Source organism: Acipenser ruthenus, chromosome 14 (assembly GCF_902713425.1).
Source record: "Acipenser ruthenus chromosome 14, fAciRut3.2 maternal haplotype, whole genome shotgun sequence".
NCBI lineage: Eukaryota > Metazoa > Chordata > Actinopteri > Acipenseriformes > Acipenseridae > Acipenser > Acipenser ruthenus.
The window spans coordinates 22,357,827-22,374,510 of NC_081202.1; the positions used below are offsets into that span (position 1 = coordinate 22,357,827).

Here is a 16,684-nt window from a genome sequence, read left to right on the forward strand (position 1 = left end):
AAACATATTAAAAAGCATGGTAAACCATGATTCTACTTTATGGACACAGAAATATAGATCTAATACTTCATTCCCCTTAGACAAAAACATACAGTACACACATATTCAAAACAATAAAAAAAAAACTCAAAAGAAAACAAATAAACACTCAAAACATAAAAATAAAAAAATAGATCAATTTGTTAGTTCTCTAGTAAACCCTATTGTACGGAATAGTATATACATGGACTATATCATTGTAGTCTTCGGTAAATGCAACCCTGGTCCTGTTTTTAAAAAGTCAATAAAGCACAGCATTGTTATGATGAAAACAAAAATGAAATAGATGACTTCATAATATTTTGGTTGCCACACAAAGGCATTAAAGGTGTTTATAATAAATGTTTTGCACTGCAGTTCTGTGTCCATTAATAAGAGGAATTATTCTTGAAATGTATTTTTGTTTACGACTGTAAGTCGCCCTGGATAAGGGCATCTGCAAATAAATAAATAAATAAATAAATAAATATAGTTGCCTCTCTTGTTGTTTTATTTATTAAATGGCAAATTAAATTGTGGTACCATCTTCTTTTTTATCAATCCAGAGTCCCACTACGATTTAAAGAGCTATTTGTTCCAGTCTGACAGCACATTTATTGTTTCAGTCTCTGTAAGGTATAGTATGATATCCAAAATCATGCGAATTCAACCAGCTTCACCACCAATTGTAACATATACAAATTGCAAAGCTATGTCTGGTGATCCTTTTGTTGGCTACAGGCAACAACTAATACAGATTTTCCTTGGCAGGACCAGACTTTCAGCAAATTCTACTGTATAGGTTGAGGATTATTAGCAGCAGGTATTCTTTCTTTGGCCTCGATTTACAAAGACCCCTGGTTGCAGATATTTTTCACACACACAAAAAGTTTCCAAGGCAACTGACCGGTAACCCTCTCTTTTTACTACCCCGGTATCGATTTTATTAATTTGCGAATGTAGAAAATATGACAATACAGTTGCAAGCGCAGGTCGCTGGCCAGCGTAATAAAGACAACGTTAAAACAAGCTTTGCATGATTAAGCCTTTTCTTACAGGACAGGATATCAATGGATATCAATGTTTTACAGAAAACAATAACACACAGCGAGTGGCAAGTACACCTCAATAATAATAACTGCGACGACTATTCTTCTCAGGAACTAAATTGGAAAGAAAACAACATAATAGTTGGTTTATGTCAGTGATAACTCTGTGATCCATTATAACCTTGGTTGATATCCCTTATTCTGTTATTACTTCTTAGTTAAGTTCTTCAAAATAGTACAGCATTTAAAAATGTGGTGAAAAGCATACATATTTATGAACAAACCAGTTAGTATAGCACATTGCATGAATCTTTTAAATGTAGCGGTACCATGCTGGAATTAACTTTCATTTTCAAAACAGTTTGGCAAAATATGATAGTCTTCTAGGTTATTATTTTTACTTGAGCAACAATATAGCATCTTGATTTTAACTGTTTTCCTTACACGTTTCCCAATTTGTAATACATGTACACTGTTTCATTTCTTTTCTTAGCCACGACAGTGCTAATAACTGTGGTACATAAGGGAGGAGGCTGGGTGCAAATCAGCAACTACTCAACCATTAACCTCATCTCACCAACAAAGGGCAGAATATGTAACGACAAGATATCAAAAAACGTTACCTGTTACATCCACTCTAAGCACTGCCCCATTAAAGTATGCACAGCTGTAATAGCAAACATCATAAAGCTTGTAAAAATGCTGCACATTCATGGACTTATGCAGCTTAAAAGTTAAGGCAGTCTATTAATTTGCTACACTATTCCGGTATAAACAGCAAATCTCTTTTCACCGTATAGGACAGCTAAAACAAAAGAAATGCACACTTGGATGGTATAGGCAACATATAAGGCATTGATTTAAAAAATGCTAACTAGTTGTCTTTTTCCAACCGAAATGCTTTGTTTGCTTAACTGACAGACAGTTCAAAAAGCCTAATAATCCACAGACCTTTAAACTTGCTGAAGCTTAAGAATTGAACATAAGTTAAATCAAAGTGCTTTTGTTCTTTGGATTTCCTTGTCAACTGTCCTGCCCTTTACTGTTTGTTTATTGAGAATTCTGTGTTTCATTATACTAAATAGTTCTTGAGCTTTCTCAGTTATATCCATAAGCCCAATTTGACTTGCGCATTCATGTCAAATTCTAACCATTAATCGCTGCGAGCATACTGCAGTCCTTCTGAAGGAAGAGGTTATTGATTTACACTCCTGTTGTACAATGTAATTGCAGGTTTGCTTGTCTTAGCAGAGCTGTACTGTGCTGGTGTTCTTTGAACACATCATTAGCCTTGCAGGATTGTTGGTCTTATTTCAAAATTCCTGTAAGCTGTAACACTCAGTTCTGTTCAGCTTTTATCAACCCAATTGTTTTATACAGATAAAGAAAATTTACTAAGAATGCAGCAACACACTGGTAAATGGAGTAGTGAAAATGGAAATGAAGCTAAATGAATATATATATAAGAAATTAGATTTTATATATATATATATATATATATATATATATATATATATATATATATATATATATGGGTTATCAGCATATGCAAACGTAAGCATTACAAGAGCTAATCAAATTGCGTGAAAGTCGTCAAAAGGCTTCTACATTCACAGCATTTTAAAAGTCAAAGCACAGTGACTGCAGACATGTCTCGCCCTGCTTGGGGCTCATCAGTGCAGCGTAACTCTACTTTGACTAGTGAAAAGCTCAGGAGAGTAAGTAAATACAAGTAGCTTTCGATTTTATATATATATATATATATATATACAGTGTGTATATATATATATATATATATATATATATATATATATATATATATATATATATATAAAATTGAAATAATATCGGTGAAATAATGATCACATGCCATCTTGTCACTGTTCAAAATTCATTTCAAATCATCTTCACTGCAGGTTACTTTCGATCATTGATGGGTATTCAGGTTCAACACTGGTGAGCTAATTCCTGCCTCCTGTCTTTCTTGACAACCACAAATCACAGAAGACCTATAACTGCCATTATTTAAGATACAGTGTTTGTTAAGGTGGTATTTAGTAATTATTATTATTAATTTATTTATTTATTTATTTTTATTTTTTATAAGGTAATATAAAATGTGTTACCTTATCATCAGACTGATTATCTGTATGGACTTGCATATTGGTCAGGGTATCCTATACAGCTGTGATTAGTGAGTCCCTATTCACCGCAGCCCTGGTTAGGAATCATGCTGACTTCCTTCCAACTGCCAGCCCAGTACAGGCAGTATCAATCCAAAGGGGAATTCGGGAGGGCATGTGCATTATGTACTAACAGACCCTTCAATTTTCAAGATTTCATTATACAGTGAATTTACAAAGCAAATAGCATCGCCCCTTTTATATAATATAAATAGAATCCTTGATTTACAAGCTGGAACAGAGTAAAATGGGCTCATAGAGAGAGCAGAGCGACTTAGTATCCTGTAATTAAATTAAAATGTTTTATAATTTCAAATGTTCATTACTAGCACAAATGAAAGTCTTATATTGCATGTAACTTTGATTTCTTGAGCGTCTCTTTTTAAAATCAGACTTTGATTTTGATTTGATTCATGATTCATGGTTGCTTAGATACATGATGTGCCCTTTCTATTGCAGCTGCTCCAGTCAAGGTAAATAAACACTATTAAATGAGCTCCATGCTGCAGTGATTGAACCCAAACTAAAATGTCTGCCAGTCATTTCGTAAATGTTCAGTTTGCAATAAAAATGTAAAGTCGGCTTCATTTAAAAAGCATCTGATCAGCCAATCAAAAGATTACTGGGGACATACAAAGCATATCATCACTGATAACTTAAGCCTATTTACAATGGGTCTCTGCAACACAGATTTCTGTTAAGTACAGTACAAAGTCATGTAACCAGACTAATGGGGGATATACATAAGCAATATGGTTAACTGATTTTGACCTTGAAAGTAACAAGGACGGCACATTTCTTTGCATGGTTTAAAAGCACAACAATCCAAGTTATGAACCTGTATAGTCTGCCAGACTTAAATTAATCTACCACATGTTACCATAACAGTCCCACCCTTTGAGTAAAATAAAAATGGCATTTGTTATAACAAATTCATTGTGTTCTGCTTTTAAGTTTGAGAATGTCTTTAACCACCCAGTTGTTCATTTATTTTGGCAATTTCCATGTTAAAAATGCTCTCTTTCTTTTGGCAGATTTTTCATTCTTAGCCCTCAAATAAGCAATTTGGACAGTTTTCAAAACCATATTGCTATTTTTTTTTTTAAATACACAATTTTCGATTATGATTATGATAAACAGAAATACAGTATTTCAATAGAACTTTATAATTATTATGAGCTGTATTTATAAAGCATGTTAATCTCTTAGGTCTGTGTATATTTATGCACATAAGCCAGTGGGTTTTATTTTTGTTGTTTATTTTTTTTGTCCCCTACCTTATTTGTAAAGCATGTTTACAGTATATTTACCTACATCTAAGGCTTTTTAAAGTAAGCTCCTATTTGTAGTTTTATGCAAAAAGCAATATATACAGTATAGCGGATGTACACATGAAGCATACATTATTGGCAGCAGTTGCTGTCAAAGGTGAATATGTGACATTCTTGAATAACGTGTGTCTGTGAATAACATTCCTGAGTGTCCCTCAAACAAGCACATTCAGTATTATAGTCCAAACAAGGTAGATGGTTACAAAATGATGGACATATTTATTAGGCGATTTTAAATAATGTCAAATGTTGTGTGATGTTGGTGCTTCCTAGCAATTTAAACTAGATGTAACAAATGTGTATTTGTCAAATGTTTCTGTGACGGATCAAGTGAAAGAACACTGTGCCTTATAGTTAGAAAAGTGTCTGTTCAGTGGTAAGAAGTGCCCTGGGTGCCAGTTCAACAATGAGTCTTCCGCTTGAACTGAATAAATGAGGTTGAACAAAGTCATATTTTTTGATGCCACTTAGTGCTGGCTTTATGACAAGCGCATATATTGTCTGGGACTTCGTGTAACCTCTTGAGTTTAAAATGTCTGCCACAATCTACCCATTTCAAAAATCCAATCACAACAGGAATACATGAGTGCAATACTCAGGTAGGAGAAGCATGTGGAGAATGCAGAGCACTACTCAGTGTGGTATCATCTTTTCTTTTCTTCATTTTTATTGTCAGACAATTCAGTAGAAAAAAATTAAAAAATTAAAAAATTCTGAAATAATGGCAGAGAAAGGCATTCAGTACCATGCAAATAGTAGAGCGCAGTGTGTAGATAAACAGTGTAATTTATAATTGTTATTATTATATACTGTACAACAATATGTCAATGTTGAGGTTTTCTTTACCTAGAGATTCTATGATGATGTATAAAATACGGAAATCCACACAAGCTTAGCACAAAAAGGTAAAGTAAAATAGAATACTTTAGTTTGATAATTGAAATGACAGTATTGTTTGCTTTTTCTCATTATTCAATGCATTATATATTGATAAATATTTGGGGGGTCGTGGCAATGTTTAAATCACTGTAACATTATTTTAGAAAATGTAGACTCTGGATTGAGAGAGGCTGTTTGGAACATTTCACATTTAAGAGTAGTTGAATTTAGCTGTAAGGCATAATTGATGCCATTTCTTTCTTCAGGGTATATAAGAGGCTGACAGCCCCTTAGCCATACAGGCACTGAAGATAAATGAATACACTCTACTCGTCAGACAAGTAGTCTCCAGTACAATTTGTTATATGCTGGGTAGTTTTGCATACAACAGGAAATATTTTCACTGCCTCTGAACTAGAGTAAAACCAGTATAGCTCACTATACTTGTGACCATTGGTTGCTATATCTCCCTGAGCTTTAACAGAGATGAGCTTTAAATCTAGGATCTGCCAGAATGTAAGTAAACATTAATTGTACTAACAGTCAGATTAATCCAATGTGTTACAGTATATAGCATATATAGTAAAGCATTCTTATGTATTTTTTCCCATTGCTATGGCTGGCATCCCAAACCTTATCCATGGAAGCAATTGATTTTGAAATTACTTGCCTTAATGTTTTTTTGGTTTTGTTTTGTTTTTTTAAACACAATCTTTATTCTGCATATATTGTAAGTCTTTGAGGTTTGATCTTTTCATGGTTACTTTAAATTCCCTCTGTGTGACCTATATCATCTCTGTTGCAATACATTTGCTGTGGTTTTAAATGACATTATATTTAATTTCATAATTAAAAAGATTGCCGGTCTGTCTGGATACCTTGTTCAGTGGTCTGGTTCTTGGGTTACTGGGGTAATTTAAAATGAAAAAATCAAATAGTGCTCAATGGTCTGCTCTCAGCTGAATGATTCCTCTACCCTGTTGTTATGTAAATGTCTGTATATATATTCTTTCTTTCTTTTTTTCATTTAAGCACTGAATGATCAGGTGCCAAATGTAATGCGCGCGCACACACACACACACGCTTTCACATGTCCACACCCCTCCTGAGGTAACAGAAAAGGGGTGGATACAGAGATCACTACATTGGGAAATGTAAATTACCCTCTCTAAACAGCAGCTGAGCTACAAAAAAAAAACAAAAAAACAGTAGAGCCTCATTGCATCATATAAGAGGACAGAAACAAAAGAGCTCAGCTGCAATTCTCTTTTTTTCGATGTTGCTGTGCCCGCCTTTAACAGACATCTCTAGATGCTATGCTGGGATGTCAAGTTAAAACAGTGCCATTCTTAATTTTGCATATTTTGAGCCTGGAGAGTACAATAAGGTGTGCAGATTACTTTGAGGGAGGCTGTCTGAGAGCAAGATCCAGGTATGTCAAAAACTCTCTTTGTCTATACAGCAATGTAGGAAAAGTGTCATTACAATAAAGAAGCTAGTATTATATGGTGCCTTTTCTTCTAATGATAACAGTAATGTGTCTCATTCATATATACACACACACACACACACACACACACACACACACACACACACACACAGAGTCCACCCCCCCTCAATACCATAAATAAATATCAAATAAGGTTGGGTGTCGCATCAGCATGCAAGCTGAAGAGAGAATAAGGTAACAGTCAAGTGTTTATTCCAAAATACTGAAAATATGTAAAAGAAAAAAACAAACAAACATGAAGATGGTTAGTCCTCTATTTACTGTAGGCATTCAGTTTTAATAGTTATTTTATTTATTTATTTATTCATGTATGTATTTATTTTCTCAGTGTTGCAAAATGGGGTGGGTGTAAGTTTTTGTCTTAATAATGAGTACTGTTTATTTAAATAGTACAATAAAAAATGTTGGCATTAAAGGCATTCTCTCTCTCTCTCTCTCTCTCTCTCTCTCTCTCTCTCTCTCTCTATATATATATATATATTGTGGTAAAGTAGTGGGAGGATGTGTACAGAGCAGCAGCTCTGCACATGGGTGCACATATGTGTGGGTGTCTGGTGATGGAAATTGTGTTTTAATTGTTTAATTGAGAGATTGAGGTATGGTTGGAAAAGTGTGGAATGTGGCCAGGTGGGAATTAAATGATTAATTGTCAATCTACCCCTCGCCACATCCTGTAAAAGGAACAAAGGAATTAATGTTTTGTGTGGTTGTGTAGGAGTGTGTGGAGCAGAGAAGGAGAGTAAGAAAGAAAACAATGAGAAAGGTACCGTGATAGCTGTGCTTGGGTGCTGTTTTGTTTTGATCAGTTTGAAGAGTTTTGTGTGTAGTGTTTTGCTCAAACTATTATTTTGTTCCTGTGTTTTGTTTGTTTTGTGTTTATTAAAAAGAGGCTGAACTACAGTCCCTCTGTTGGTGATATTTTCTTCCGTTGTCTGCCTTGGCCACAAGCTACTCTACCACAGTATGTGTGTGTGTGTGTGTGTGTGTGTGTGTGTGTGTGTGTGTGTATATATATTCAGCAGTGTTTGCAGCCCAAAAATGGTTGTATATCTGCACAACTGCCCAATAAATGTCTGAAGATATAAAAATCAAGTTTTACAACATTCTATGTATCACTTTCCAGATGCACAAAATCATATCTGTTTAGAGGTTGACAGGTATTTCTATCTTAAATAAACCCTTGTCTCTCCGTTGTCTGTGTAAAAGCATTTTGAATGTCAAATGCTGTTGTAGTAGAGCTGCCTTGACAGTCAGCTCAATAAGATGAGTCCACAAAGACGTCTGAAAAGTGTTTCCTCTATTGGGGTCTTTGTGGAAGATACTGAGTAGCAAGCAGGCTGGTAAAGTTGTATCTGAATATGCATGAATACCAACCTAATCAGGAAGAATTCTTATAGCAAATACTCATGCAGTATTTTATCAGACAGGGCATGGCAGTACTCCACCTGGAAGCTGTTCACTGCTTCTAAGGGCCGAATATGTTGTTTTTTTTGTTTTGTTTTTTTTAAGCAAAACCTAACCAGTGTAGACTGCTGTCAGGATTGATCAGAACTAAAAATCTGCATTTCAATCATTAAAGCTTAATATTGATCACCCCTTAGAGTGCCTGTGCTTCAATTTTAGTTTTAAAAGAATTAAGTTAAATTTTAATAATTGAAAGTAATATACTTAAAACCAATTGTTTTACAATGGCTGTTTTCTTTGTGTACATTAGTTCCCCATCTGAGCTTTCATTTACAGATGTGCAGTTGGATATATTCTAGTTAGTGCAGTTTTTTTGTCAGGAAACATGTTCATTTGTTCTGAAGGAGTCATCAGTGCTACAGTACTGGCAGTGCCACCAAGTCTGTGTTGAAAACTTGAAAAACTGCCACTTTCTCAAACTGGCAGCGCTGCCACCCTGCCACAAGCTCCCTTTACTGCACATGTTGAACACTTGCCTGCATCATATTTACTATTTGCTAAAATCTTTGTTCGGTTCTTTTCTCACCTGTCACATCAGACGTTCTCATTACCAACAGTCATTGAATGCAATACAGGGATTTAAAAAAAAAGTTTTGCCAGCTCTGGCACACTAATCTTTCTCTGTTGGAATTTTTAGAAATGAATATATTAACTATTATATGAAACAGTCAAACACGTACAACTTTTTGAAACCCTACTTTTTTTATTATTCTCTTATAATGAACTCCAAGCTGCTTTTTCTTCTTCTTGTAAACCATTTACTAATTATAATAAATACAGTACACCCAACTGTACTAATAAAGCTGTAATTTTATATTAGGGGTTTGGTGACAAGAATCCTTGGTAAAATGATAGCAATGGTATGTGAACAGTATATGTATGTATTATACACCAACACTTCCACACACAACAATATGTGGTGCGAAAGGATTTAAACTGAGGTACAGTAACTGTCTGGCATTGTAACACTTAAAGCTGAAAGAAGGAACACAACATTGCAGCTCTTAGCTCTTGGGGGCTGATGTATGTTAAGTATGTAACAACCCCTATCAGAACTGCAGAAGACACCATTGCTGGAAATTATATATATATATATATATATATATATATATATATATATATATATATATATATATATATAATTTAAGAAAGGAGCTTGATTGAAATCCAGAAGATACAATAAATCAGACTTTTAATGGCCCAGTTAAAACTCGATTTGCGTGGGTGACTGCTTGGGTCCCCTACTGCTGTATAAAGATGCTTCATGACATCCCCGGCAGCATCTGTATGCTGTTTTTTTTTTCTTCTCAGACTGGGTGAAAAATGGCTGCTACTCCATCAATCCGGGGTGCGACTGCATTTCTCTCAGTGGTTATCTCTACTGAGCAGTGCTCAGGCAGCTCATTTCTGCCCATTCACTTGTGAGTCTCATCCTGAATCACAAACAGGATGATTGCTTAATCTGAATTTGGGATCACACCATGGAACTAACAGTAATTCAAATTAAAGAAGGATCCATAATAACATAAAATACAAAATTGAGTGCAGCAGAGCCTCAATTCAGGTACTGGGGATAAGAGAGTTGAATATTGGTGGGAGCTGAGCTGAGTTGAAATGACTGATGCCCCTGAAACTGCTATCAACTCTAAACAGAATGGTCCTCCTGAGACAGTGTTCTATAGAAAGCCTTTTTTGTTTTCTGATTTTACACAAAGTTTTATTTAAGTAGAACATAAAGCAACCGTGAATGAAGTGAGGAACCCAGAGTTCCAGATCTTGGGGTTGACTGTCAGCTGCAGCCATGTTTAAACAGTCTGTGCATAATTACTGTTAATAATAGTGGACGGCATGTCGTAATACTGATGAAAATTACCTCTGCTGAAGCATAAAGGCGTTATTGTCTCTTCTCTATTAAATACACACATCATTTTGTCTTTGTAATTGTGGGCAGGATCTGTGCAAAGTCTATAAGACTATTTAGGATAAAGCATCCAAACAGCTGGGGCCATATTCTGAAGCAAGTCCAAAGGCAAATGCCATTTGTCAGAGAGGAATACAGTAATTAAACTGCTCAGAACAGCAATCTAACTGACTCTTCCTGCCAATTAGCTGATTCTAGCTACTGTAGTAATTCATACCATTACAATTTTGGAGGTACCATTTACTAATACTGCATTCACAACTGTACATGGACTCAGAACACAATTCTGTGACTCAGAGTGGAACTCCATACATTAAAAACATGTATTAAACCGTTGTAAGTTCTTTGTCCATTTGCTATGTAAGTCTTACATGTGCAAGCTTGAAAGAATCTGGAAAACAGAAATGCACAAATATTTATGGAATAATGACATTAGCTATGAACTCATTAATTCAAATGGGGGCTGAAGTCATTTGGGGTTTATGTTGTCATTGATTTTAAATACAAAATGAATGTTTCTTTGAAGGTCAGATCTACATTTTCTGAACATCTATGGCGTCCTTTAAATGTAATATTATTGCATTGTTTATTTTCTTTGGCTACCATTAGCTTTTGTTGAATTGTGAATCAGTCTTGTCATCAAGCTGATTTGGTGATGCTTGGTTGTTCTCATATGATCTCTGATGAGTCCAGAGCAATAATAATAAGAACATAAGAAACATAAGAAAGTTTACAAACGAGAGGAGGCCATTCAGCCCATCTTGCTCGTTTGGTTGTTAGTAGCTTATTGATCCCAGAATCTCATCAAGCAGCTTCTTGAAGGATCCCAGGATGTCAGCTTCAACTACATTACTGGGGAGTTGGTTCCAGACCCTCACAATTCTCTGTGTAAAAAAGCGCCTCCTATTTTCTGTTCTGAATGCCCCTTTATCTAATCTCCATTTGTGGCCCCTGGTCCTTGTTTCTTTTTTCAGGTCAAAAAAGTTCCCTGGGTCGACATTGTCTATACCTTTTAGGATTTTGAATGTTTGAATCAGATCGCCGCATAGTCTTCTTTGTTCAAGACTGAATAGATTCAATTATTTTAGCCTGTCTGCATACGACATGCCTTTTAAACCCGGGATAATTCTGGTTGCTCTTCTTTGCACTCTTTCTAGAGCAGCAATATCCTTTTTGTAATGACTGGTTGCAGTGCAATGAAAATGACTTCAGAGCTAAAATCATTATGGAGAGGGAGAGAGAGAACGAGGGAAATAGTAATTAAGTGCTGGGCTGGTATTCTTGTGAAGATTTTTTTGAAAGATAATGACCTAGATTAAAATGTAGGTAGGAAATGTGTTAAGTAGCTGATTTAGAAAATCAGTGCCGGGCTCTCAAACAACTCAAGTATGCAGACGCTTACATTTAGTTGAATTTACAGTATTGTATGCAGAACCGAACAGTTGTCCATCAAAATTTGATTGCAGTTCTAGAGACAACAGTATGAATCAGTTTTGATTTGTTTCCAGTGCTTTGATCAGTTTTATGTATATTTATACTGTTGCATATGAGATGTTATTAATTTTTTATGTGTTACACAAAACAACACTTACCACATTTGAAAAAGAACAGCTTAGGGGGTAGAATGGATTGCCTGTTTTAGACATCATTCAGTGTTACTGTTTTTTTTATCAGGGACTGTGAACAAAGCCCATTGTATGTAAATGGATGGTATATCCCAGCAACAACAAAAAAAGACTCCTTTACAGGTGTAAATGCCAATGAATATTGCTTTATTTGGAAATGCACCAACAGATTTGGTTCCTGACATCTGCACAGAAGTGCTACAATCAAATCTGTTTTATTTGTGTATCCACCATCTGTGCTATTAGATCTTATCTCCACTACCTTTTTTTTTTCATTTTCCAATAAAATGTTCAATTCTGTGCCCCAGCAATCTTACATTGTGAACAAGTTACATCAGTAGAAATGTTTCTTGTCCAAGGTGGGCAAGCAGCATGTTATTTTAGCCCAATGCATTTCACCTGAATGGTGACTTGGGTTCAAATCCAGCCCAAACCAGTGGACATAAGTCCACATCACAAATCCTGAGTTTAAACTCTGTAATTTAGCATCCTAAACATGTTTTTTTTTATTGCGGTAAGAGCCAGCACCATCTAGTTAACAAGCATTCAAAATCAAGTTTCTTTTTGTATTGCTGGTAAAAGGTTTAAAAACAAACAAACAAACAAACAAACAAAACATTTGCTATACAATTCCTTGCGGACATAATAAAAGTTATTTGTGGGTGAAGGATTTTTCTAGGAATCTTAATCCATATTCTATGCAATCAGTTCCCATTTGTGTGTTAAAAAATGAAACCTTATTTGAACACCTAATTTCATATGAGCCATTAAATGATGTTGATTTGCATAAGCAGCACTGGAATTTATGCCACAGATATTAATGCTTCTACTTAACTGTGTAATGGGAGTAAACCTTTTGAACAGGACTTGTAGAATCTTTATGAAGTTAAGTTTTCATTTTTCCCATAAGACTTTCCCTGCACCAGCTTGATAATGTTAACTCTGAGCTAATCAGGCATATATTAATGAAGCAGTTCTGAAATATGAAAGTGTTGATTGATCAATCAATTGGTATTAAATATAACAAGGCAGAATAAAACCTAGTCCATGTCCAATTCTCTATGATGGTCTATCTTCTCATTACTAGTCACAGAATATTATTAGTCACAGCCTTCAAATTACAGCATACAGCCCTACCCCCATCTTCTAAATGATTTTCATTTTGCAAGGTCTGCTTCAGATTTAGGATTCCCTAGAGCATTATGCTACACTTTCACCTGCATCTTAAATGCAGGCACTGAAAGTAGCTCTTATCATCTTCTTATATCAAATTGGTACTGCCACTGGTTTCAATTGCAATTTGCAACTGAATGTCAAAGATTATCTTCATGTCAAGATAAATATGCGTCATACTGACATGGTCTACTATATGCAGCCGTTGGAAACTAAGACGGCTGATTTCAAACACGTTTAAACTTTGTCCCAGCAGCAGATGAAAATAAGGTGTGGGTCAAGTACCAATCATGAAGAAGTGTTTAATGCTTGCATAATTTACTACCCAGACTGTCATTTCTCTGTGTTTGCATTTCGTCAGCTCTGCATGTGGAGTTTATTAGATTGAGATGTTATTGTTACGTCTCAAAACCATTATTATATGTGAAGAATTCCATTTGTTTGTGAACATTTGAACACACATGTCCTATGGTTAATGCAGTCTGCATCTCTTAGAACATGCTCCCATTAGCCTATCTGTGGGATACAGATCATGATATCATTTTAGATCCATTTGCCAACTATAGTCCCAGTGATGCCATTACAGTTATATTTGAGGTATAATGATAACCTCTGTTGTGCAATATCCATCCACTCAATACCTAGACGCTGAGGCTCTGATTGGAGAGCTTTTCCACAAAACAAAGGGAAGGATTATAGATTTGTTCAGTGTAGCTCCATTCTATAGAAAGGTAGCTTTGTGTTTCTTCTGAGAAAGAAAGAAACCAAAATAACTAAATGATACAAAAACAAAGTGCATTGGAAGAGAGACTTGTTATTCAGTTCACCTATAGTAGCTATAATTGAAAGTTCCATTAAAATACAGTACAAATTGAGATTCCTGTCACCTCTATATTGTGGTATGCGAGGAATGTAAGGTTTAAAAGCTGTATCCCATGATGCATACAAGCCTGGGCCAATTACTTTTTTCAGGATGGGAGAGTAGTTTTGCATTCACATACATTGAGTTTGGACAAATAGAGCAGATTGCAGACTTTTACTTTTAATGATCTTAAATGTATATGTTAAGGAATTACTCTACATGTTTCAGCAATTTGTTAAATTAATTTACACATTAATCTGTTAATCCATTATCTACCAGAATAGAATAATTGCAGCACTCAATCACAAGGGCAGCAAATGTAAGGTCTGTTTGGTTAATTCTGATAACTTATGGATTGTTTTAATTGTTCAAAAATATAAAAGCTCTTGAACAAGAGGCTGTGTGGTCTGGTGGTTAAAGAAAAGGGCTTGTAACCAGGAGGTCCCTGGTTTCCGGTTCCGTCTAAATCACTGACTCCCTGTGTGACCCTGAGCAAGCCACTTGACCTCCTTGTGCTCCATCTTTCGGGTGAGACATTGTTGTATGTGACTCTGCAGCTGATGCATAGTTCACATACGGTAGTCTCTGTAAGTCGCCTTGGAAAAAGGCATCTGCTAAATAAACATAATAATAATAATATCAGTTACAATTGATCTCCATATGACAAGACCTCCTTGTGACAAAAGAAAAGTTAATTCAGGAGAATGTCATATAAAGTTGGTATTATCATTCGGCACATTTGCCTTTAAGAGATTGAGAGAGTTTGGAATTGGTATTTGCAGCTTCAGAATGTGATTCTTATTATTTAAAACACCACTGGTTGTGCAGATTTAGGTGTTTATTTAAAGCACTACCGGTACTGCAGCTTTTAAAAAATAGTAAACTGTAACAACTACTGTTGCAGGTCCATGGTTGAAACACACCGTACTGTGGTGCAAAAAGGTCAAAAGGATTTTAGCCTCTGTAGGCGAACTCATTGGCGGGGTTTCCATGGAAAAATTCAAATAAGACTCACCGTTTTGTCACACTGTTTTGGTAGTACCTTTCGGGTAATTCGGCTTTCCATTTAGCTTTCTTTTAGGGAGAGAAATTCATCTTCCAAATGCAAAGGACCTAATTAATATAAAAATACGGGCGGATATATTGAAATGTTTCTGTCTGCCTTCAGGCACCCGTGCCAATTTGGCCTTGCGTGACTACTGATACCATGCAGCTTTCTTAAACTAGGTTTCCACAAAGTTTTTAGGTTGTGTTGAAGAACCGCAAGTGCAGCCTTCTTCATTTGGCCACTAAAAAAACATAATAATAAAAGCTCATGAAACAAAACAAAAACCCAGACAGCGTTACACAAATAAAACATTATATATATATATATATATATATATTAAAGCACCATGTACTATCCATGTATTATTTGGCTGCACACTTCCTATACCTTGAGGAATGTGCATGAGGAATGTGCATGAGGAATGTGAATGTGCTTTACGTCATATTCTCACGAAATCCAGCCATTATATGCTTTCCCCAGTCAACATGTAGTTATAGCCATGTGGTCTAATGATTTGAGGAAAGGACTAGGAGTCAGGAGGTCATGGGTTTTAATCCCAGCTAAACCACTGTTCCCTTTCAAGTATGAAATGCAACCATTACCGAATGGATGTTTACTTCCTACAGACATGAAATCCTGAATATTCTATACCAATTGTAATTGTAATTGTTTAAATTTCTGTTTTTTGAAATTTTTATTTTTATTTTGAAAGTTTTATTTCTGTTTTACAGATATTACATGCAGGCCTGTCTGTAACTTGGTGCTTGAGCAGGACCGAGATACTAGCTCTAGCTTTTTTGTTGGTTGTATTATAACCACAGTATCTTGATGCTGCTTTGGTGAACAACTATTAGCATCACCTTGCGAAGGCTGTTTGTTTATTCTGACAAGCAGGCTCCCTCAGTCTCATTGGTACTGGTGGTTTTTCCAGTGGCTTTTACTGTACATTGTCCGTACATTGTCCGTACATTGCCATCTGTGGTAACTGCGACCAGGTGGACTTGTACCACCAGTACCGAGGTCAGCGACCCGCTTCCACACCTGACCCAATACCGAACCGGGACTGAGGTTACAGCACCCGGTACCGACCCGGTGTTAAAGTCACAGAACCGACCTGGTTCCAACCCGTTACCGACCCAGTGTTGCTTGGTCTATTTATATACAAGCAGACTGAGGCCAGAGCTGTACAACCTTATACTGTACATTACATTGCTTGCTCTTTGCATCATGTCCGGGTTCCATGAGACATGCAAAGCCAATCTGTCTACAGAGGACAAGCATGGTAGGTCAGAGCATGCGAAGGAGGCAATGGTTAGTCGCAGCTTCAGCACATTTTTTGCCCCTTTCTCCATGTGCACGCTTGAGAAGAGGTTATCGTGCAGCTCTAAGGAACATCCCTTACTCCTGCTCAGCACTCTTCCCCCATCACTCTTTACATCTTAGAGTGGTGGCTGGTTCCTCATGCCATGGCTCTGCGCCAAGGGAGAGCAGACTACGCACCCAGGAAAGTAACCCAGGCAGGAAACCATCTTCACGGTCTTCCTCATCCTCCTAGAGCTCTGCCTCTCCTTCCTCTCCCACACAGAGGAGGAAGAAAAGTTAGCTTTCCAGGCAATCAGCA

At 36.1% G+C, this 16,684-nt stretch overlaps 1 protein-coding gene across 4 annotated transcripts in view; it reads left to right on the forward strand.

The window, feature by feature from the left end:
- The window catches only part of LOC117419695 (membrane-associated guanylate kinase, WW and PDZ domain-containing protein 2-like), a 293,429-nt gene that overhangs the window by 114,303 nt on the left and 162,442 nt on the right, over positions 1-16,684 (forward strand). The window lies entirely within an intron of this gene.